The sequence below is a fragment of the Littorina saxatilis genome, linkage group LG14, assembly GCF_037325665.1.
Source record: "Littorina saxatilis isolate snail1 linkage group LG14, US_GU_Lsax_2.0, whole genome shotgun sequence".
In the NCBI taxonomy this organism is placed as follows: domain Eukaryota; kingdom Metazoa; phylum Mollusca; class Gastropoda; order Littorinimorpha; family Littorinidae; genus Littorina; species Littorina saxatilis.
Window position 1 is genome coordinate 35,076,122 of NC_090258.1, and position 23,268 is coordinate 35,099,389.

Here is a 23,268-nt window from a genome sequence, read left to right on the forward strand (position 1 = left end):
CGTTATGTCACACAGCAAAGCGGGAGAGGAGGCTGCATGACGGGAAGCACGACAACTAAGACGTGCCATTATGTCACACAGCAAAGCGGGAGAGGAGGCTGCATCACGGGAAGCACGACAACTAAGACGTGCCGTTATGTCACACAGCAAAGCGGGAGAGGAAGCTGCATCACGGGAAGCACGACAACTAAGACGTGCCGTTATGTCACACAGCAAAGCGGCCGGAGAGGAGTGTAGGTTAGGGGGCAGGTGAAGTTGCACTTACCTTCGTCCGCTGGTTTGCAAACAAAATATATACAACTATTTAAAATAAAATTTGCATGTAATCTTATCATATTTGCTGAAAGCCGTAAAAACATAGCAAGTCGAAATAAAAAACGAAAACAACCAACCTGAAAACCTGAAAGAAAAAACCCACACCAAACAAACAAGAGAGAGAAAGAACGAACGAACGAACGAATGAACGAACGAACGAACAAACGAACTTTATTACTCAAGGATGGAGATTTTAGGCTGACGCCTAGTCTTACAATATTTCCCTGCTAAAACTAAGACATAGCGTTTGAGACAATTAAAAGGACAATCGTAAACCGACACTAGAAAAAACAAGCATTGACCTTAACGGAGGTCAAGATAGCCGCCTTGTGGCCGTGGTGACACGGGGGTGGGACATGGATACCGTCTATGGGACTGCACAAACAGTTGACCCGTGACCTACCCGGGCCGGATTCTAATCCGTGACCTTACGTCACGCAAAACTTACTGAGAGAGAGAGAGAGAGAGAGAGAGAGAGAGAGAGAGAGAGAGAGGGAACGAACGAACGAACGAACGAACGAACGAACTTTATTACTCAAGGATGGAGATTTTAGGCTGACGCCTAGTCTTACAATCTGTCCCTGCTAAACTAAGACATAAAAATAGAGACAATAACAGGACAATCATCAATCACAATCATACAGTATTACAAACTACAACATTACCTATACGAATACATAATGCATAACAGAACATTGAAATGTACATGTATGTCAATAAAATACAAAGGAAAAGAAAAGTCGACTCGCACACACACGCGCGCCGTATGCCTGCAATCACGCTCGCACACAATCCAACACACACTCGCACACACCCCCTCCCCTCCACAAACACACACCCGCACACACACCATACACACACACACACACACACACACACACACACACACACACACACACACACACGTACATACACAAGCACACACAACCTCATCATCATCATCATCATCATCATTTTCTTCGTCAACATTATTATCATCATCATCATTTGGCTGAACAAAATGTATAGAGGTATGATAGTGATGCATTCTTGCTTCTGGTGATTAAATAAAATAGGAACAGCTTCAGAATGTGACTGTTCGTGATAACAGATATTTTCGAAGTTGCGATTTGAAGTGTTTAATCGTGCTTGACCCCTTTATCTCACATGGTAGCGAATTCCAAATAGTTGAGCCCGAAAACGCTACACTGGTTTTGTATAAATCAATACGGGGTAGTGGGGAAATTAATTTGTTAGAGCCATATCTGTCTGATGCTTTCTGAAATAATGATCGCATGTACTGTGGGGTCTCGTTTATTTGTACCATAAACATTAAAATCGCTTTATTTAATAATAACTGATCATTAAGTGATAAAAAATTAAGGCTGCTAAGCTTTTGATCTGTTGATGTTTGCGGACCCGGCATGATAAGTTTAGCTGCGCGACGGTGAAGAGAATTGACTTTTTTGAAGTGAACATCGCTACAACCATCCCAAAGTGTAGATGCATAATTCAGATGAGGTAAAATATGACCAAAATAAAACAACTTGAGTGCTGAGGTATCAGCATAATGCTTTAATTTGGAGAGAAGGAACACATTTTTAGATAAGGTTGAGGTGGGACTGCCACTTTAATTCAGCGTCTATTGTGACCCCAAGAACACGATGGCTGGTTACTTGCTCAATGGGTGACTCATTTAAACTGAGATGAAGATTCAGAGGAGCGAGTTGGTGTTTCTGTCGTGTTGTGATCACCATGCATTTAGTTTTGCCTGGGTGTATAATCATTGAGTTTTGTTTACACCAATCAAATAAACTTGGCCAAAAAATTATTGCAACAAATTTCAAACCCAAATTAAAGCATTAATCCCTGTGTCATTTCATTAAAACTTTATATGCAAGAGAAGGCCGTTTACTTAACCTTCAGGATCACCATTTGGATTAAATATTTCTTTTACAGGGATCACGTGACCGCCGCTCAAGTAAGGGTACCGTCAAAATCGACCAGACAAAAACGGAAGAGCCGAATGAAAAATCGAAAAAAAATCATAATAGGCAAACCTTTGCAACTTTGACATACGAGAAGAAAGTCAAACCAATTAACTACCCTGAACAGATTGTTTTGTTTTGCTACCTTACGTATTTCGCGTGCTATGCTATTCCTACTGATGCAGGTGTCGATCGCAAGAGCGGTCAAAAACGGGACTTTTTGCGTCATTTTTACCCCTGTATCATGACAAAAAAGTCTGCACTTTAGCAAAGACTTGGTGGATTGCTTTGAAACTTTCAGAATATTTTACCAACATACTCGAAATACTTCGAGCGAAATGATGGATGTTACAGGTGTTTGTTAAAATGTTATGCAATTTTCCGAAAGAAGTTTTTAATCTCGTCATAGGATTGTTCCCTTTGGTCCAAAAAATTCATGACTTTGCATGTCTTTAGAAAAATGATTGATACACACACTGCTAAAGTTTTATGTGCGTGTAAGCACTGACGCAAATTTGCTGGGCCTGTAAACACGCTACATATTTAAGCGATGATTCTGGTGCCACAGCGATGCCCAGCCAAGCGTGACCGTAGCATGTTTTAAGAGGCACGCAGCGATAACAGCTGTAAGCGCGAAACAGCGTGAACGTTCCATTTTTTCCTCATGTGTTTGCATGACTAGCAAATTAACGCCAGCGACTACACGCAAATGAAACTTAGAAAGAATCTGTATCAATCATTTATCTGTAGATATGCAAAGTCATGAATTTTTTGGACACAAGTTTAACAACATTTTTCGAAACATTGCGTCACATCTGGATTAATAACCGTAACGATCCAAACTTTCGCACGAAGTATCTCTAGTATGTTGGTAAAATATTCTGAAAGTTTCAAAGCAATCCACCAAGTCATTGCTAAAATGTAGCGCTTTTTGACATGATACCCATAAAAATTGACGTAAAACTTTCCGTTTTTGACCGCTCTTGCGATCGACACGTACCTGCATCAGTAGGAATAGCATAGCACGCGAAATACGCAAGGTAGCAAATCAAAACAATCTGTTCAGGGTAGTTAATTGGTTTGAATTTCTTCTCGTATGTCAAAGTTGCAAAGTTTTGCCTATTGTGATTTTTTTTCGATTTTTCATTCGGCTCTTCCGTTTTTTTCTGGTCGATTTTGACGGTACCCTTACTTGAGCGGTGGTCACGTGATCCCTGTACAAGAAATATTTAATCCAGAAGGTGATCCTGAAGGTTAAGTAAACGGCCTTAACTGGCATATACAGTTTTAATTAAATGACACAGGAATTAATGCCTTAATTTGGGTTTGAAATTTGTTGCAATAATTTTTTGGCCAACTTTATGTTGTTCAAACTCGTTTGAAGAGAGGTTTCAATAGACTGTAAACTTTTACCAGAGAGAGAGAGAGAGAGAGAGAGGAAGATAAAAGAAAAAAAAAGAAAAGTTCTCTTTCAGTCTGTTTTGCTTATGCGTATGTGTGTGTGTGTGTGTGCAGACTTGTGCAACAGGAACACCAACACAAGTAAATCAGTGATGCAAATCAAACATTTAGTTAGCAAAAGATCACTAGTATGAACCATGCATCACTTTATCAAAGTAGTGGTACTAATACACATTTGCCTGACAAGAACAAGTTTTACAAAAAGGAATAATTATGCACAATTAACTTTATATATTTTCTATTTATACAGCAGAATAAAAATAATTCTCCACGATCACTTTGATCTTAATGCCAAGTCTATCTGAAACAAAGCAAAACACAAAAAAACTTAGAAAAAAAGAAGAAAACAAATTTAATTAAAAAAAATTTGAATTTTGTTAACATTAAAATTTTTTACAAAAATTCAAAGAATTAAAGAAAAAAGAAAAAAAAGGAAATTTAAATAAAAAAAACCCACAAAATTAAAAAAATAAAATGAAAGAGAGAGCGAGAACGGAGTGCAGAAGAAAAAGTGAAAGCTGCATGCTCGGATGAAAATAAACTAAAAAATGTTCTGGTCATTCCGGCACCTACGCTTTCCCACATGAGCGCCCTACGCAATTGAGCTCTCGTGAGCTCGTCGAAATCTAGCCTCTCTTAGAGTATATAAAAAAAACCTGCACGCATGCAGACCGCCGCGGGACGATGTTTCAACCCCAGACATGCGCGTAGACGTACACATTCACTTTCAGTTGAAAACGTCTTTGACAACAACTGAAACGAATTAAAAAATATGTTATTTGACTAGTGTACACGCCCATGCTTTGTAAAAGCTTCCATACTTCGTGTATAAAGGTTTTAGGTCTCACTTAGCACATCTCTTCGACATCAAGTGTTAGGTTGAAACGCGCGTCCTCATGCGAAATTTTTAATCAGCCGCTTTACAGGTAATTTTTTTTCCTGGCCGGGTGCCAAAAGCGTGTAAAGCTAATATCTTCCGTTTGCCTACCGTTAGGAACGCCATACGCCCGACAATTCTAAGCTACTCACCAAATTTGAGCTCAATTGACCCCAGAGTACCAGAGTACCAGAGATACAGTCCAAACTCTTGAAGATACAAACAAACAAACGAGCGAATCCTAAATAGCCTCTTTACGCTTTGCATAAAGACGGCTATAAAAAGTAATTATAAATGTCAACGTCAATCATACAGTATTGCAAACTACGACATTGCCTCTACGAATATCTAATGAATGATAGACAACATTGAAAATGACATGCCAATATAATGCAAAGAAAAAAGAAAAATTCCATACACACACACACACACACACACACACACACGCGCGCGCATAAGCGAACACACACAATCCAACACACACACACACACACACACACACACACACACGCGCACACACACAAGCACGCACACACACACACCGATATCCCTGACATCAGTACTACCACCACCACCGCCACAGAAACAACAACATCTATGGTGGACTCACATTGGATAGCATCCTTGACGTGACTGTTGAAGTGAGGAATGGCCGCTCCGGCAGCCACCAGACCGACCATTACGCTCGTCATCACAACGTGCACCAGTACCATCTTGTCACCTTCACTCTACCCCTCACTAGCAACAACAACGAAACTCGTCATCACAACGTGCACTAGTACCATCTTGTCACCTTCACTCTACCCCTCACTAGCAACAACAACGAAACTCGTCATCACAACGTGCACCAGTACCATCTTGTCACCTACACTCTACCCCTCACTAACAACAACAACGAAACTCGTCATCACAACGTGCACCAGTACCATCTTGTCACCTTCACTCTACCCCTCACTAACAACAACAACGAAACTCGTCATCACAACGTGCACCAGTACCATCTTGTCACCTTCACTCTACCCCTCACTAACAACAACAACGAAACTCGTCATCACAACGTGCACCAGTACCAGCTTGTCACCTTCACTCTACCCCTCACTAGCAACAACAACGAAACTCGTCATCACAACGTGCACCAGTACCATCTTGTCACCTTCACTCTACCCCTCACTAACAACAACAACGAAACTCGTCATCACAACGTGCACCAGTACCAGCTTGTCACCTTCACTCTACCCCTCACTAGCAACAACAACGAAACTCGTCATCACAACGTGCACCAGTACCATCTTGTCACCTTCACTCTACCCCTCACTAGCAACAACAACGAAACTCGTCATCACAACGTGCACCAGTACCATCTTGTCACCTTCACTCTACCCCTCACTAACAACAACAACGAAACTCGCCATCACAACGTGCACCAGTACCATCTTGTCACCTTCACTCTACCCCTCACTAACAACAACAACGAAACTCGTCATCACAACGTGCACCAGTACCATCTTGTCACCTTCACTCTACCCCTCACTAACAACAACAACGAAACTCGTCATCACAACGTGCACCAGTACCATCTTGTCACCTTCACTCTACCCCTCACTAACAACAACGAAACTCGTCATCACAACGTGCATCAGTATGTCACCTTCACTCTACCCCTCACTAGCAACAACAACGAAACTCGTCATCACAACGTGCACCAGTACCAGCTTGTCACCTACACTCTACCCCTCACTAACAACGAGTATGGGGGCCCGGTAGCTCAGTTGGTAGAGCACTGGACTTGTGATCGAAAGGTCGCAGGTTCGAATTCGGGCCGGGACGGACACGGGTCAACTTTATGTGCAGACCCAGAGACGGAAGCCATGTCCCACCCCCGTGTCATCACAATGGCACGTAAAAGACCTTGGTCATTCTGCCATAAGTGCAGGTGGCTGAATACACCTAAACACGCAGACACCTGGGTAGCGCGACTCCGTTGCTGCTAGCTTTCCACTGGGAGGAAGCGACCCGAATTTCCCAGCGATGGGACAATAAAGTAATGAGAAATGAGAGAGAGAGAGAGAGAGAGAGAGAGAGAGAGAGAGAGAGAGAGAGAGAGAGAGAGAGAGAGAGAGAGAGAGAGCAAGGAAACTCGTCATCACAACGTGCATCAGTACCATCTTGTCACCCACACTCTACCCCTCACTAACAACAAGGAAACTCGTCATCACAACGTGCATCAGTACCATCTTGTAACCTACACTCTACCCCTCACTAACAACAAGGAAACTCGTCATCACAACGTGCATCAGTACCATCTTGTCACCTTCACTCTACCCCTCACTAACAACAAGGAAACTCGTCATCACAACGTGCATCAGTACCATCTTGTCACCTACACTCTACCCCTCACTAACAACAAGGAAACTCGTCATCACAACGTGCATCAGTACCATCTTGTCACCTACACTCTACCCCTCATTAACAACAAGGAAACTCGTCATCACAACGTGCATCAGTACCATCTTGTCACCTACACTCTACCCCTCACTAACAACAAGGAAACTCGTCATCACAGCGTGCATCAGTACCATCTTGTCACCAACACTCTACCCCTCACTAACAACAAGGAAACTCGTCATCACAACGTGCATCAGTACCATCTTGTCACCTACACTCTACCCCTCACTAACAACAAGGAAACTCGTCATCACAACGTGCACCAGTACCAGCTTGTCACCTACACTCTACCCCTCACTAACAACAACAACGAAACTCGTCATCACAACGTGCATCAGTACCATCTTGTCACCTACACTCTACCCCTCACTAACAACAAGGAAACTCGTCATCACAACGTGCATCAGTACCATCTTGTCACCTACACTCTACCCCTCACTAACAACAAGGAAACTCGTCATCACAGCGTGCATCAGTACCATCTTGTCACCTACACTCTACCCCTCACTAACAACAAGGAAACTCGTCATCACAACGTGCATCAGTACCATCTTGTCACCAACACTCTACCCTTCACTAACAACAAGGAAACTCGTCATCACAACGTGCATCAGTACCATTTTGTCACCTACACTCTACCCCTCACTAACAACAAGGAAACTCGTCATCACAACGTGCATCAGTACCATCTTGTCACCTACACTCTACCCCTCACTAACAACAAGGAAACTCGTCATCACAACGTGCATCAGTACCATCTTGTCACCTACACTCTACCCCTCACTAACAACAAGGAAACTCGTCATCACAACCTGCATCAGTACCATCTTGTCACCTTCACCCTACCCCTCATTAACAACAAGAAAACTCATCATCTCCATCACGTGCGTCTTCACAACGTGCACCAGTTCCATCTTGTCACATACACTCTACCCCTCATTAACAACAACAAGGAAACTCATCATCTCCGTCACCGTCGTCGCTGTCGTTGTCGTTCATCACCAACGTTGTCATCGGCGGCCTTTCTTTATCTAAATAGTTTAATATTTAAAAAAAAAATGTTCAGAGATAATAGAAAAGTATGTCAGCTGCTCTGGTCGGCGAGAGGTTTAGTTATGGGGATAAGGGCGGGGGGGGGGGGGGGGGGGCTTATTGCACAGAGTTATCAATTTATTTTGAAAAAAGGCTAAATCAAACTTCACGCAATCGAAATAATTCAATTCACATACAATATACCGAGGCCTCACACTCAGTTGTCCAATAACAATACATCATAACGAAGCATCATATAAAACTGGAAAGACTTCTTACCAACTGACTCTTCACTTGGAGCTGACGAAGAAATGCTGCATAGAGCATACTTACAATTTGGAAAACATCGGACCTACCCAGTCTGCAGCGCTGCACAGATTGAATCTTAAGAAGCTTCATCTTCAACGTAGCTGCTTAATTACATGTTTATGTGACTGTTTTATTAGTTTTTTCACTCATCTATTAAAAAGTCAACGAGCGTATGTATATACTCTCCCAAAGAAGAAACTTGACACAGGTAAACATTGATTTTGTTTTTAAATATGTAAGAGAAAAGCACCAAAATTCAGTTTGACGTTTGTCAGTTACATTGTTGCTAACTACTAAAGCACAAAAAGAACATCATTGAACCAAGACTTTACTGGGTGGTCGCCCTTTTATTGAATTGCAAAACTATTGTCTGCACAAAAACCATGTGCATGGCGCCATGATGTTTCTTTTTTTCAAGTTTCTTTTTTGGGAGAGGCACCCCCGGAATCTGTGTCGCACCCTGATATACCGATCCTGAGCCCGTGTGAATACTCTAGGTCGGACTGACCTTGGTCTGTCCTGAACACTTTCAGTGGCATTTAAGCGGTTCCATAGTGCACATTCAGTTTGTTGGGACACACTAAAATGCCTTGCAACACCTTCATTAGTTGCACCTGCTTGCAACCGGACAATAGCATTATGGCACTGGGCTTCAGTCAGTCGTGGGATTTTTCGCACCTTAATTGCAGGCGCAGGGAGTGTCACAGAGTAGCGGTTGATATGACTTTCTCATCTCTGCCACTTGAGGCTCAGACAGAGGCAAAAACTTCACGGCGCATTGCACGTGATTTTCGTGCAGACAAGATTTTTGCAATTCAATAAAAGGGCGACCACCCAGTAAAGTCTCGGTTCAATGATGTTCTTTTTGTGGTTTAGTGGTTAGCAACAATGTAACTGACAAACTTCAAACTGAATGTTGGTGCTTTCCTCTAACATATTTGAAAAAATTCAATGTTTACCTGTGTCAAGTTTCTTTTTTGGGAGAGTATATATGGTTATGGATTGTGATTCTTCAGGCATAAAAACGCCGAACAGGTTGAGGAACAATAAAAAAAAGTTTCGAAGAGAGAAGCAGAAGGAAAACAGTGTTGCATACGATAACAGGGTTATTTTGAACATTCTCTGCCTCGATTTTAAAGGAAGAACGCTAGTTTCAGCAGTTTCAGTGTAAAGCAGATTCATAATTCCAGTGTTTAAACATCCATACTCCCAAAGAGCATTTTAAAATGGTGAAGAGTATGTCTTCTTTGTGATAAAGCGACTTTATTTGGCTAATATAAGATGTTTGATGGCTTCGTGTCAGACCAGCTTTTTTGTTGGTCCGAGGGAAGCATAATTATCGCCTTCTGTTGCATCGTTATCGACCAAGGCCGAAGGCCGAGCTTGATAAAGATGTAACAGAAGGCGATATGCTCCCCGAGGACCGACAAAAAATACTGGTCTGACAACAAGCCACCAAACATCATTTTTATCATCATTTTGGAAGAGGAAACGTATGGAAAAATAATTCACGGGGAGCCACATTCCGAACGTAATTTGCAACCGAAACGCATGTTCAACATGGTTTATCTTGTGAGATTGTTGTGTGTCAAAGGCATTTGACCTGTGAATATTCATCACGTGAGGTGTGTTACTCTGATTGGCTGACTCAGGTCACGAGAATTTTTTGACTGACAGGCATAATCAGGTAGAAGCGCTCAAGTTCCCATTGCGGCTGTTCTGTCTAATTCGCGGGGTTGCATCGAAATTTCTTTTGGTCGAATTGAACGGTAATAAAACCGTTATTTCTAATATGCTCACAAACGATATCAGCATTCGCCTAAAAGGCTCATGCTTGATATCTTTTTTCTCGACATGTCTTGTTATCATTTGCTAACAGTCAGCATATTAGAAATAACTCATAATAATGATGTCAAGTGAGAGACCCTGGAAATTAACTTTGAAAGTGGAAACTTCGGAAGCAAAGTTGCCAGCTACTCGGTATGCACGAGCTAACTTTGAACGCCGAAGTAGTGGCTTCGAGAGTCCTGAGGTCAAGGTCGAGGAAATTGGGGGAATCCCAATTAGTGCGCATGCGTTTTTACATTTAGTCAAGTTTTGACTAAATGTTTTAACATAGAGGGGGGAATCGAGACGAGGGTCGTGGTGTATGTGTGTGTGTGTGTCTGTCTGTGTGTGTGTGTGTAGAGCGATTCAGACTAAACTACTGGACCGATCTTTATGAAATTTGACATGAGAGTTCCTGGGTATGATATCCTCAGACATTTTTTCATTTTTTTGATAAATGTCTTTGATGACGTCATATCCGGCTTTTCGTGAAAGTTGAGGCGGCACTGTCACGCTCTCATTTTTCAACCAAATTGGTTGACATTTTGGTCAAGTAATTTCCGAAACAATGCTGCTCTTAACCCTCAAAACAAGGCCCAGAATGCACCAGATTGCACAGATTTTAACCGTTTTTCAAAAATTTTCCGGGGGAGCATGCCCCCGGACCCCCCTACTGTTAAGCAGGCGCGCGCGCTTGTGGCTTCGCCACTTCGCTGATTTGCCCCCCCAAAAAAGGAGGAACCACCCCCTTATAACTCATTTGGTCCGGCTCTGTACGAGTATACGGTCTTGCTGCGTTGCATTGCGTTCAGTTTCATTCTGTGAGTTCGACAGCTACTTGACTAAATGTTGTATTTTCGCCTTACGCGACTTGTTAAACGGTAGGCTTGGCGACCAGAAGAAACAAATCTCATCGCAAGTTCGTAAATGGGCGAACGTTGATCGCGCTGTAGCTTTTACTATAGTTGTTGTTTTTGACTGGTTGAACGAAAGGGTCGGTTCAAAGCTGTGATGATTGTCTTGTAGAAATTGAATGACTGTCTATAATAATGATTTTGTTGACCAGAATGTTGGGTAGAATAAAACATTTTGTTGTTTATGTGGTAGCGAAGTCGGTTATGTTAAACCTCTTTTTTTTTTACATTTAGTCAAGTTTTGACTATATGTTTTAAGATAGAGGGGGAATCGAGACGAGGGTCGTGGTGTATGTGTGTGTGTGTGTGTGTGTGTGTGTGTGTGTGTGTGTGTGTGTGTGTGTGTGTCTGTCTGTGCGTGTGTGTGTGTGTGTAGAGCGATTCAGACCAAACTACTGGACCGATCTTTATGAAATTTTACATGAGAGTTCCTGGGAATGATATCCCCGGAAGTTTTTTCTTTTTTTCGATAAATACCTTTGATGACGTCATATCCGGCTTTTTGTAAAAGTTGAGGCAGCACTGTCACACCCTCATTTTTCAATCAAATTGATTAAAATTTTGGCCAAGCAATTTTCGACAAAGGCCGGACTTCGGTATTGCATTTCAGCTTGGTGGCTTAAAAACTAATTAATGACTTTGTCATTAAAAATCTGAAAATTGTAAAAAAAAAAAAATTTTTTATAAAACGATCCCAATTTACGTTCATCCTATTCTTCATCATTTTCTGATTCCAAAAACATATAAATATGTTATATTTGGATTAAAAACAAGCTCTGAAAATTAAAAGTATATAAATTATTATCAAAATTAAATTTTTCAAATCAATTTAAAAACACTTTCATCTTATCCCTTGTCGGTTCCTGATTCCAAAAACATATAGATATGATATGTTTGGATTAAAAACACGCTCAGAAAGTTAAAACGAAGAGAGGTACAGAAAAGCGTGCTATCCAGGGCCCGTATGCATGAGGAGGAAGTCAGCAACACTGGAAGTAGAGGCCTCTTTCGGAAGTGGGAACTCCCGAAGTTTAACTTTCCAACTGTTCACTAAGCATGAACGCCGGAGTGGTGACTTCGAGAGTATTCGGTCAAGGTCGCGAAAATTGGGGGAATCCTAACTAGTACGCATGCGTTTGTTAACGGTAAGCTTGCCACCAGAAGAAACAAATCTCATCGCGAGTTCAAAAAGGCGAACGTTGAGCGCGCTGTAGTACTAACGGCGTCATTGCTGTTGTTTTTTTGAATGGTTAAACGAAAGCGTCGGTTCAAACCTGTAATGATTGTCTTGGAATCGAATGACTGTCTATGACAATGACTTTGTTGGCTTGGGTATAGTGGCAGACTCATCTCACCCAGCCGGCCATCTGTTCGAGCTCCTCCCGTCAGGCAAGCGCTTCCGCGCTCTGAAGAGCAGGACTTCTCGTTTCAGAAACAGTTTCTTTCCTGAGGCAGTCCTTGCGGCCTCAATGGTGGATCGTTCTTAGATCTGTTAGATTTGTGATATGTGTCAGTTAAAGTTTTGAAAGGGATCGAGTATCCTTAAATGAAATATCTTAATAGATGTAAGGGTTGTGTCCTTTGAATAACTGTGTTAGCATGTACTCGGATTTATTATATTGATGACTATATTTTTAGATATGATTTTAGGGAATTCATTTATCTTTATCCATGTAACCTGTGATTACTCCTGTCAAATTGGTGCTAAAAGAACAACCAGTCCGTTTTGAACTGTCTGGTTGGTGTACACATGTAAATAGGCCCAGTGAAATTGAACACTTTATCTGTACATATTTATTATGATATAATATGCGTGTGGAAGGTGTGTGAAGTTTGGATGCATACACCATAACAAAATCCTGTGCTTTGCATTTGGTAAATAAACTGTTTGACTATTGAATGTTAGGAGAAGAGTAAATGATTATGTTGAACTTTTTTTTTGGGGGGAGGGGGGGGGGGGATCTCAGCTGCTTGCTTTAACCCTTTATTTATTTTTTTATATTTTTTTTTGCGGGGAGTATCCCTCTTCATTGATCTTTTTTTCTTTTCTTTTTTTCTGCTTTTTATATTAATTTTTCTACTTTAAATGTACCTATATCGTTAACAATATTATTTAGAAATTTAAAGTATTTTGAACACGCCCAAAAAACTTCCTTTACGGTAATTTTTTAATAATCATATTATATTTACAAATCACTTTATCCTCAACGCATTTCCAAGTGAACATAATTTTGGGGCACAAAAACACCAAAAAAATCAGTATAATCAATTTCGTTCTCACAATAAGTACAACAATTACTGTATGTTGAACTTGTGTTTAATAATTTTATATCGGTAAAACTCTTTGTTGGACAAACATAGATTGGTTATAGGGAAACTTTGGGTTACTGGTAAAGTTTAAAAGGAAGAACATTATGCAGTAGACCGTAAATAACTAAGTTTAGTGACTTGTTCCTTATTTATTGGGGAAATGTCTGTCAAGAAGTTTAGAAAAGACAATACTGTTCATCGGTGTTTTAATTTGTTTTCCCTCGTTAATTTTTGATTACGATGGCGATGCATGGTTATGTACAGTTAAAAGTCAAGATTCGATTTTTTTTTTGCAAGCATAGGACAGTTTCTTTACGCAATTAAAAAAAATGAACACAGAGGCAAAAACCGGTTGTTGCAGTCTGAATGCAATTGAGGTCTATTAAAAAAAAGGTTAATTAAAAAAAAAATTAGCTCCCAGCGGCACTTAAACCCAGAGCGTCGGATTGTAATTCCGAATCCGTAACCACTGCACTATGCTACTCGTCTAGAAAAAGCATTATGCAAAGATGTGTTATCAGTTATTCAGTCGTGGTAGTTTGAAAGCTCACAATCTTCGCCGAATGACTCGAGCACGTTTTTTTTCGGTCAGTAAATGATCGTACTGTCGGTTTTGAGCCCCGCTGTTTCAAGCTTTTCACCTAAATTAAACAAGAATGTCACAGTTCGTGTCCATGGTGCAAGGTAGCCGACCGTCTCATTGTAGCCAAGTTACGACAGTTGCTCGATTGACGCATTTCACGTCTTCAATATTGTGTCTGAGCTCATTTCCCAATGAGCTGCCTTTAAAACCAGAATGTCATGCAATTGTAGCATGCGTTGGAGGTTTCTTTTAGATGGGTAAGGACCTTCAAGATGCGATATCGTCGTATAAATGATGAAATTAACTTTGAAAGTGGGAACTTCGGAAGTTGCACGAGCTAACTTGAACGCCGAAGTAGTGGCTTCGAGAGTCCTGAGGTCAAGGTCGAGGAAATTGGGGGAATCCCAATTAGTGCGCATGCGTTTGTAAACGGTAGGCTTGGTGACCAGAAGAAACAAATCTCATCGCGAGTTCGTAAATGGGCGAACGTTGATCGCGCTGTAGCTTTTACTATAGTTGTTGTTTTTGACTAGTTGAACGAAATGGTCTGTTCAAAGCTGTGATGATTGTCTTCAAATTGAATGACTGTCTGTAATAATGATTTTGTTGACCAGAATGTTGGGGAGAATAAAACTTTTTTTGTTTATGTGGTAGCGAAGTCGGTTATGTTAAACCTCTTTTTTATGATTGTGTATCAGTAAAACTGTTTGGTTAGAGCGAAAGTTTTGGGCTACTGGTCAATTTAAAAAGGCAGAACTCAAGTTTTGGGGGGAATCAAGATGTAAGGTGTAGTGAAAAGAAGATAAGTTCAGTAACTTTCATATTAATTGGGAAAATGTGTGTCCAATTTTTTACAACAGATAAATTGTTGTACTAGGTTTTTTTTATCCTACGCGCGTGTGTGCATGTGTGTTAGACATAGAACACTTTATTATCTCAATTTCGAGAAACTCGGGTGTGGTGAATCACAACAAACAACATAAAACGTAAGAAAATAAATAAAATATTGAGGCGCAAATAATCAGCTCATAATAGTGTGTGTGTGTGTGTGAGGGGGGGTGAGGGTGCACACACACACACACACACACCGTTGAACACACACACGCACGCGCACACAAACAAACGCACAATTATACCCGCACACACAGGCACTCGCACAAATACATACAAACACTTTCACACACACGCACACGCACGCACACACACACACACACACACACACAAACACACACCCTTCCCCACACACACACATGTGCGCGCTTGCACTGCAAATGAATGAATGAATGAACAGACGCACACCCACACACGCACGCACACACGCACACACACACACACACCCACACACGCACACTCACACAAACACACACTCACACATGCACACACAGACGCCCATTTACATAGAAACACCCCCTCCTATAAGCGGGGATGAAATTTTGAGTGGTGGCCAGTGACCCAGAACGAACAAAAGTCAAAGCTGGCAACTCAGGTTTGTATTCAGGAAAATTTACACGAAATGCACGCACGAGATACGACTTTTCTTTCTATTTTCTCTCTTTGGGACTTTCATTTGCCTTAGATCGGTTTTATATGAAAAACCAAAGAAAAGCCCTGCTATTTTGCACTGAGAAACTTTGGAAGCAGCGTGTTTACTCCTGTAGTACAATTACCTTCACTTACTTCCTCGCTTGCTTCAAAAGTAAGCACTTTTTCCGTCCCATGCATGCGAAATTGAGGATGTACTTCCGATGTCGCTCAAAACGTAGGAAGTTGTCGCAAACTACCATCAATTACTTCCTCGCTTTGCTTCGAAGTAAGCCCTTCTTCCGGCCCATGCATACGAAAGTGAGGCAAGTTCTTCCGATGTCACTCAAAACTTCGGGAGTTTTCGCGAACTTCCCCCATAAGCATACGGGCACTGCTCAGCGCAACTACTACCCCGCTCTTCTTGTCAATTTCACTGCCTTTGCCACGAGCGGTGGACTGACGATGTTGAAAAATTGCATTGCGTTCAGTTTCATTCTGTGAGTTCGACAGCTTGACTAAATGTTGTATTTTCGCCTTACGCGACTTGTTAATGATTGTGTATCGGTAAAACTGTTTTGGACAAAATAGGTTGCCGGGTTAGAGTGAAAGTTTGGGTTACTGGTAAATTTGAAAAGGCCGCAGAACTCAGTTTTTTTTTAATGAAGATATAAGGTGTAGTGAAAAGAAGATAAGTTCAGTGAGTTTCATATTAATTGGGAAAATGTGTGTCCGAATTTTTACAAAAGATAAATTGTTGTACTTTGGTGTTTGTAAATTATGTTTGTCCTCGTTAATTGTGAACAGGATGTATGTTTATATAAAGTTGAAAGTCAAGATTTCACGGACATTTCTGAAGCTAGTGCTTGGAAGCTTCACATACAGACATTGCAAAAAAAATCCGGTAACCTACGGACAGTAAATTTCACAGGGAAGGGAACAAGAACGTCAAAAATGGAAAAGTATGTTTTTTCTTTCAAACCATTGATAGAGCTCTGAAGCTTCACACAAGTTTTGCAGAAAGAGCACTCGGCCTATTCATTTTTGGCACTAAAACATGCACACACACACACACACAAAAAGAAAGTTTTTAAAAAGTGGCGCCAATGTATTCTCACACTCACAGCCTTAGAATATCGCAGTTTGTATGTTACCAAATTGAGGCATAATTTTACTCCATGCAATTACCTGACCAAATCTGCGACAGTCGGGCAAACTTCTTACAAGTCGGATTGGGCCTTCAATCAAATACTCAGAAACCAGCAGCTACTTTAAGTAATACTAGTTTTGTTGTTATTTTTTACAGCTTGTACTAAATGTGTTTTCTTTTATCTCCTCAGAATCGAGTCAGCCAGAGAAAGACCATTGAGAGGTAGAGCGCACAGTAAAGCATATATGGCATGCACGTCTGTGGACCAGTGCCATCATCTTCATAACAAGAGATGCAGATCATATTTTCTTATGTTTAAGTATAGCTGTTAGCAAAAGTATTTGACGATTCTTGGGTACGACTTTTGTGTTTAATCCTATTAGCTTGTGCACAGCCCCAAGATCTGTTTTATTTTGATTTATCACTTATAGTTTGAATTTTTTTTTTAATGGAATTAGTCCAAATGTAAATACATCTAAGGTTGCAATATTGTTTTCTTGTATATACCCTTAAAACTACCTCTTCGTGTAAACAAATTGTAAAAAGAAGTGTTTGTTCAAGGGAGATAATTTGAAGCGATTTTTTTTTAATTCAGTAAAACTGCGTAGTGACATCCTCAATTAAATAAAAAGAATAAGGAATAAAGGTATACACACAGGTTGTAACCATGTTCTTGATTGCACTGCTTTTAAGTAGAAAGCTTTTTTTCTCAGAATTATTTTACAAATAAAATTCAAGGGAGGCAATTGATATGATAAAAAGGAAGATTTTTTTTCTTAGAATACTGTACACATTCAGTGAAGTATATTTTACAAGACAGAACACAGGTTTTTTTGGTTTTTTTTCTGTGTCTACTACTTGACAAGAGAACCACGAGATTAGTGCAGATTATTTAAAATTTTCTGTACAGTTACAGTATATTTTACAAAGACAGATCCATACAATATATATATTTTTGTAATAGATGTTTACAATTTGTGGGTATGTTTTTTTTTAAATCAACAGTTCTGATAGCCACAATAAGTGTGTTTGTCTTGTGATTTGAGAGCTTTAGCACTGGATGCTTAGAATCCTCTTGATCATTTAGAACGCAGAATTGATTTTTTCTGAGTTTTCTTTTTTAGCCGTAAGCGCCATTTCTCATTTCGAATTTCTCATAACTGCTGTTCACCGCAGTGAAACCAACAAAGGGGCCTCACTCTGGAAGAGTTTCCTGCTCCGATAAACATGGCACTTACGGCTAAAAAAAACTCAGAAAAAATCAATTCTGCGTTCTTGATAGCAGTTTCGTCCAGACTGGACTCCAGCTTTTGCTTTTCTTATTTTTCTCTATCGTCCAAGCCCATACAATCGAACAAGGCGGATTGCGTTTGGATTTCCCTCTTTCAGATGACTGAGATTGCCCCCCTTGAATCGTTCCGTGTCAAGGCCAGTTGTACTGGCCGCGTGTTCAAGATGCTCGTTCATCACGGTTCAGTTCTGGAACACTCTCAGCCTTCGCTGGCTTCGGCTACACAGGCTTCAACTTTTGTTCCTTCTTGCTTAAGAAGTTCACCTTGCCAAAGCCGGGTTGGAACTTGTTGTCGTTCTTTGATCTTCCGCGTACGCCTTTACTGGGGACGCAGGAACTTCTTCCTCTGCTGGCAAAGCAGTTTAGAGGCACTTGGGTGTTGTGTTCCCATACCACACCTTTGTCGCGTCGGAGGAAATTGGTCTTCAGCTTTTGGAACTTGCCTCTTTCTCGGAGATGATCATTAGAGCGCTCTCTCACTGAGTCACTGAATCCTTTCACACCTTGTGCGGATCAGGAGGCTGATGACATCTCCACTCTTTTGGTCAGCCCTTGCTAGGGTGAGGAAGAGCATATGAGGCTGTCCTCCCTTCACTACGCTCATACAGTCATGTGTCGGAGGGACTTGTTTCTCTCGCATTCTCAGTTCACTGAGCAGACTAAGAGAGACACTTGAGCTTTGCCCGGGGTAGAGGGATCTCCTTTTGAACATTGGGGTTTAATACCAGAAGAAAGGAGATCCAGTCGAATAGAGATCAACAGGTCTCCGACTTCTCTCTACAAGGGTTGAAGCAGAGCTAGCCTCCTCAGGAGAAGCATGCTCAGGCCTGGGGACGCAGGAACTTCTTCCTCTGCTGGCAAAGCAGTTTAGAGGCACTTGGGTGTTGTGTTCCCATACCACACCTTTGTCGCGTCGGAGGAAATTGGTCTTCAGCTTTTGGAACTTGCCTCTTTCTCGGAGATGATCATTAGAGCGCTCTCTCACTGAGTCACTGAATCCTTTCACACCTTGTGCGGATCAGGAGGCTGATGACATCTCCACTCTTTTGGTCAGCCCTTGCTAGGGTGAGGAAGAGCATATGAGGCTGTCCTCCCTTCACTACGCTCATACAGTCATGTGTCGGAGGGACTTGTTTCTCTCGCATTCTCAGTTCACTGAGCAGACTAAGAGAGACACTTGAGCTTTGCCCGGGGTAGAGGGATCTCCTTTTGAACATTGGGGTTTAATACCAGAAGAAAGGAGATCCAGTCGAATAGAGATCAACAGGTCTCCGACTTCTCTCTACAAGGGTTGAAGCAGAGCTAGCCTCCTCAGGAGAAGCATGCTCAGGCCTCTAGCCAAGCTAAGCCGGCAGCCAATAGGCAGTCTCTGCCTGATTCTCGAGTTTCGAGAAACAGATCAGTGTCGGGCAGGGAGAGGGGCAGCTCTAGCAGCAAGCCTCTCCCCCCAAGGAAGTGCCCCCGATCTCACCCCCCCCCCTCCGCCCTCCATTTTGGTGATGGCGGGGGGGTCTCCTCCCTGCACTTTTTCATTGGTTGGTCTCTGTACACAGCCAATGGATTGTGGGAGTGGTGAGGTCGGGCGACTTCCATCGATCTAGTGAGTGCATATTTTCACATTCTTATGCATCAGTCCGATATTTACACAGTGATCTAGGTCCATCAGCTCGAGCACCCGCTGAGGTCTCTTCTGGTCGGATCTAGGGCTGGCCTTCGGGTATACTGGCTTCCGTCCTCAGTCAGCGTAACAGTCGTTTCAGCCACGGGCTGCTGCTTCTGTCGCACTTCCGGTTTAACCGGAGAGGTTGTTCCTCTCACAGACGTTTCATAGGTACGTCAGGGTTTTTGGAACAACGGCTGACCTTAGGGCATCCAGGTTTTTTAGCCTCAGCTGGTGCAACAGCCATTCCACCTGTCGGCGGTGGTGGTTGTTGTTTTCTCTGTTCTTGTGGCTTCGGACTTCGACAATTCTTTCCTATATTCTCATCTTTTGCAGGAGATGAGATAGGACGATTTCCGTTTGGATGGGGTTTCTGTCTTCAGGTTACCCCGTTTCTCACTTTTTGCCACAAGCATCTGGACTATGGTCCTTGTTTGTCTTTCGCCGAGTCTGACTCTGTCTTTCTCTAGCGATCAGACGCGTTCTGGTGTTTCGTCCAAACTTAAGGTGCGCTTGAGTTGGCCTCGGAAGTAATATTCAGATTTTTCTGAGGGGGCATTGTCTTTGGCAATGGATGTTTGAGGAGTCATTCTTTGTGGCTTACCACCTCTCTCAGGTTTTGGCTACTCCTCTCCTTCTGGCAGAGGGTTAGCTAATGTTCCGGTTTCTTTGCTGTGGGCTTATAGCCCAGCATCTTATTTGGCAGCCGAAACTTCCGTTTCTTACACACGGTTTACCTGCGTACTGTGGGTACTTCGGTACAATGGCTGTCCTACGGGCATCACGGCTCTCAGCCTTAGCCTGTGCAATAGTCTCCTGCCTGTCGCGGTGCGACTATGGCATTTTCGGTTCCTGTGACTTCGGATTTCGTCTCTTCCTCTCTTCACCCTCATCCTAGCATGAGGTGAGTCAGGACGACTTCTGTTGGGTCGGGTTTCCTTTTACAGTCACCCTTCTACCAGAGGCAACTATGACTACGGCGTTGCCCGTTGATCTCCGCGTTTGACTCTCAGTCTTTCAGAGGTAGACAGACGCGTTCTGGTTTTTCGGCCAAACTCAGGAAGGCTCTTGATTTGGCCGCGAAGTTAACTTCCGGTTTTTCCCTGAGAACACTTGTCTCGGGAGTCTTATGGCTGGTCGGCTTCACGGTTTTCCGTTTATGCTTACCAGTCTTGTTTTCTGTTTTGGGTTTTTGATTCACATTCAATTACCTACAAGCAGACTGATCTGCGAACACTCTGGCTTTTAGCCATTTTGTTTATGGTCACCTGTCACACCAGGCTTTTACCACTGTGATTTCCGCACTTCCGGTGGCTTACGCACAATCGTAAGTCGCTGCTTCCTCGTACTACCTCTCTCTCTGCGTTCGCATGGACTGGTAGAGGATAACTGGCGACCGTCTCTTTTTTGAGATTTTCTCATCGAGTTGGACTCTGGTACCTTGTATTCAGGTGTCTCTCTCTCTCTCATTGGTGGAGATCGGTCACTCTTCTCTTGAGCTGACTTCTATCTCACAGGCCTTTCGGGTTTGCATGATTGTCGTTTTATGCGTCGCGCGGAATTTTGCCGAGTGGCCACACATCGACGACTTTTTTCACAACGCGGTATCAGTGGAGCGGAAGCGTCAAGGTCACCTAAAGGCAGGAAGGTTCAGTTACATCGACTGCCACGCCGCGAGCGGCTGACGTCATCGCTCTGGTTTGCTCTGATTGGTCAAATTTCCGCCGTTCTATGTCTGTGTCAGAGAAATTAGAACACGTTCTATTCTTCTGCAAATAACGCTACGCGATCATAGCCCGCCGCGGCACGCCGCAGCGGGACCGTTTTGAGCATAAGTCAAATGTGGACAGGGTCAGCCTGGAGTGTCTGGACAGGCCTTTACGCACGGATCGTTCCAGGGCATTGGCATTTCCTTCCAATAGAAAGGGGGGGGGGGCAGCTTGTCTTTCCCTCGACTCGGCTCGGGTTTATTAATCCAAGGCTTGGGTCTCTTCCCGGGCCGTTTTACGGTGCTGGGCACAGCTTACTGGCTCTCTGAAGTTGTCTTTCGCAACTTTTGCCTGAGAGACATCGCGGCTGTCAATCAGGATGGTTCTGGGTCCTTTTCTGCCTTGTTGGCAGTGGGCCAGTTCCTGGCAAGGGTTTTAGAGTGAGTTAGATTTTTCTTTCCCACCGGGCCCTTCCTGACTTGTTGGCAGCGGCCCAATTTCTGGCAGGGATTTTTAGAGTGAGTTAGATTTTTCTTTCCCACCGCCTTGTTGAAGCTATCTGCTTTATGTGATTCGGAGTAAGAATATGTAATTTAATCGAAAATTTTATAAGTAAATTTTTATTTGATTAATATACTTACCCGAATCACATAGTGTATGCCCTCCCACCAACCCCGCTTATGGTTTTTTAGTTTCTTTAAAGCCGTATTCTTGACCACGTGTTGAGGAGCGGTAGTGACGTAGTACACACTAAGGGGAGGTAACTCCCCGGGTCTGTAGTCATTACCATGGCTCCATTTACACTTTTTGTGGTGGGGTTGCTTCCCTTTAAAATTGTTTGAGGCGGGTAGCCTGGGGTTTCGGGTAGTGTTTGCTGTACAGAAATCTGTACATGATTTTGTCCCTATTTTTCAACCTCGTAGCCCCGGAAAGTCATAAATAGACCACAGCTTTAAGCAACAACAAAAAATGCTTTGCAAGATCAAATTCAAAACAGCAATAAAACTGCTGACGGCAGAATACCTCTGTTGACTTCTCTATCTGTTGGGTCAAACTATGCCACAGACATGTTTCTTCTAGTAGCTCAATATCATGAGATACAGTCTCTAAGACAGAACAACGCACTAACCTTTTTTGGTGTAGATTCGATTAACTTTTTCCTGAAATAAAATATTCATGAAGCGGGTTCTGACTGAGTTAATATATTTCTGGAAAGCTGAACAACGCAATGCGTCGGTGACTGGTGAAGAAGCAGAGCTGGAGCTTTTTGTATTGTTTGTCGTTGGTTTTATTACACACGCACTCACATACGGTCAAAACATGTTGCATGTTCCTGCTTGAAAAACAAATGCCTGCATACATGTGTGCACGTTCGTACGTACGAACATTCATACCTGTGCAAACAATCTACCACTTCAAGTTCAACACCCAAACCCCACACATTCCTCCAAAAGGAGTCTGAAATACTGGCATTCGTGGTACGAGGACCTCAACTTCCATTGTCTAGTGCATGTGGGTCTCCTACGTGTGAAACCACTTACTTTAAAAAACTTAGAACAAATCTTGTAAGCTTGTCAACTAAAAACAAACAAAAAACGAACAATTATATTCTTAAACAAACTGGTTAGAATAACAGATTTAGGAGAATGCAATGCAAGGAACATCTTTATTTAATTCGGTCGGTCCAATATAACGGAGAAAAAAATTCCAATTGAAAAAGTTCCAGATCTAGACAAGGCAGCACTAGCAGCAATTTTAGCTAGCAAAATCGAACTTGCCCTGCAGTCATGCAAGGTCGAACCACTTTCCGTGCCTAGTGGCGGTTTGGCGGGTAGAGGGCCGGTGCTGGCACACTCGGAGTGAAACGACATGTCACCTACTTCGATAGCTTCTCCAG

General features: G+C 42.4%; 1 long non-coding RNA gene across 2 annotated transcripts; it reads right to left on the reverse strand.

The window, feature by feature from the left end:
- Nucleotides 1–255: 255 nt before the first annotated feature.
- On the reverse strand, nt 256–8,467 carry LOC138947643 (uncharacterized). Of its 2 annotated transcripts, none has more exons than XR_011449739.1 (3): nt 8,377–8,467; nt 5,231–5,358; nt 256–274 (listed from the first exon to the last, which is right to left on the reverse strand). It is a non-coding gene; the product is annotated as an uncharacterized lncRNA (long non-coding RNA). The 2 variants fall into 2 exon arrangements; XR_011449740.1 differs by lacking the exon at nt 256–274 and adding an exon at nt 3,857–4,044.
- Nucleotides 8,468–23,268: the final 14,801 nt, after the last annotated feature.